Below are 2,668 nucleotides of genomic sequence, written 5' to 3' on the forward strand. Positions count from 1 at the left end.
CATGCAAAAGTGCACCTTGTGATCTTCCTATCAACTTCTTTTCCTTCACTGTACCACATGGCATCCTTTCTGCCATCTGACTACTGTTCCTACCTTGCTACTTAGACAATCAGAGGTACTTGTTGAATGGTGGGTCCTCCTTCTAGGGGATGCATTCTCCTTGAGTTGCTTTGTCTGCAATTTCAGCTTGGCTTGTGTTTCTTATATAAGTCATCCTGTTCAGCATGTTGAGTGTATTAGGGTGGAGCTAGACTCCATGACCACTCATGCAAAAAGTGGGCCCTTATGGGAGTGCAAGACTCTTGGCAAAACTTATCACTTTGTGACAATTAAATTCGTGTGTTCTTCCCTTGGCCTGAGAGTCAATTTGGTGGTATGGTGACAAAAGAGGATAATTACTTTGAACAATGGGGATTTAATGACTTGGCTAGCACTTTGAGATGAAGATGTAACCATTTCAATGCTGGAAATCATTGGAAAGTAACCATCAACTGCTGTTGCACTCATAAACTTGTTGGCTGCGCTGATAAACCTACTAGTTGCACTCACTACCTTACTGGTTGCATTTTATGTTCTACATCTGGAGAACAACATTTCATGTTTTACATGGCTTTTGTATCTGTGTTATTTTGGTTACCATTTCCTGTTCTACAACTGGAGGACAACTTTTTACGTTCTACATGGCTTTTTTGTCAGTGTTATTTTGGTTGCCATTGTTTAGGTGTTCAGGTTTTCTTCCCTCTTTTGTAAATTAGTGATAGGAGTTGCTTTTTTGTAATAGTAATCAGAGTTGCTTTCTCATATTAGTAATGTAAATGCCTAATAAATTTGAAGTTACAAATTTAGTGGAAGTAATTCATTTTTCTACTCCTAAAAACTTGTGTTAAGAGTAAGAGGGCTATTAATGGGACATGCCACTGTAGCAATAAGAATTGCAGTGATTGTGGATATGGATATCACAAAGATAATTGAGAATAGAGACTAAGAATGTATATATGGATAACCCCCAGTCTCCCAATTTGCATTTATCTGTTCATCAACCATTCGTACAACTTAGGATTCATAAGAGGCGATGCATCATCTGCAAGGTACATCGCCCTAAACTAGTCTTATGGCCTGGCGAGAGAATATTGGTTAGGCCCTTGGGGTATTGTCCTTAGCAGAGAACATTGTCCTACTAGCTTAAAATATAAAAAATTTCCATGAACTTTGTCTTCCAGTATTCAGCTGTCAAGTTTGGTCTTTCAGTAAAAAAGCTTCGGCATTTTTGATCATCAGCAAATAAAATTTAAAAAACAGGGTTCAACAGGGTTTTAGTGTTTCCATTCAATTTGTTTTATAATCTTTGACTTAATCCTCATTATTTGAATTAAGTTTGTTTACTATCAATCTTTGTTCCCTCCATTGGTCTTTGCCCGCTAGCAATTGAGAATAAATTAATCATCCATATTCTCTCTTACGGCTAATGGCTGCATGCATGGAATTCACTATTACTGTGTTTTTAACCAACATACAATGTGATGACTCTATCACATTGTATTTATTTTTCATATCATGTTTGGGCCATTGCTACGTTAGCTGGTAAAGATAATTGTATCCATAGTTACTAGACTCAGCTGAGTTAACTTGGCTAGTCTGACTCTGTTGGGATCTAAATATGAGCAGATCAGACGGAGTTGAAGCTTAACTTGGTCAGAACTCAGGGTCTAACTCAGACTCAAAAAAAACTTGAGAGTTATCTTAGGATCTGACTTGGGCTTGGCAAGAATCAGGTAAAACTTGACAACTAGAAAATAAAAGTTTTGTCCAAGTTATTTTCTTTTGCCCAACTTTCCTAAATTAAGTCTTAAGTCTTGCCTGATTTTAAGTCAAACCTTGATTCTTTGTCCATGCTGAGTTGCACATAATGCTTTATAGAAACAGTTTCCTTAATGCTATTTTATAGAGACATATAATTGAGTTCAGGATCAGCTGATGCTTCCTTCACTTTGTTTAATGAGGTTGTTTGTATTTCCAGAATCTCTTTTAGGAAGTAGCTATTCCCTGAATATGAAGTTATGCATTATTTCTCAGTTCTCAGTTTTCTTTTTTGTTATGGATAAAAGATGTAGTGAGCATGCTATGCCAAGTTTATTCATAGAGATTAGTAATGAAAATCCAAATACAGCATATAGAAGATTAGGTTGACAGTGGATGGTTGATTGGCTCCAAAGATACTATAATTATATTTTCCTTTCCAGTGATCACTTTGTTGGTGGATTTTTTTGGTATTTTTCACTTGTCCATGCTTCAGTCCTGTGTTTCAAGCTTTGGAATATAATTTCCTTCATTCCATTGTTGCTCAAGTTCAATAGCTTTATTGCATCTAAGCTTCACTCACTTACACACAAACATAGGAAATGCATAGGAATTCGTTTCATTTAGAAACGGAACTAGAATAAAGAACAAAGGAAGAAAACATCTTTATTTATCAAAATTGTGCTGATTATTATTGCTAAGGCTTAATACCATCAAGAATGACTGGTGAATAGGACTACAACAAGAGAATGGAAAGCAAAATTTGGGAATTTTACTTCCATGAGGAATGACTTATGCATAAAACAAAATTTGGTCGTTCTCATTATTTACTACTTACAATCATAGTATTCCCTTTCTCCCCATCTCGATG

The sequence above is a fragment of the Pinus tabuliformis genome, chromosome 1_2, assembly GCF_031772625.1.
Source record: "Pinus tabuliformis cultivar Carrire ecotype Pingquan chromosome 1_2, CPIR1, whole genome shotgun sequence".
NCBI lineage: Eukaryota > Viridiplantae > Streptophyta > Pinopsida > Pinales > Pinaceae > Pinus > Pinus tabuliformis.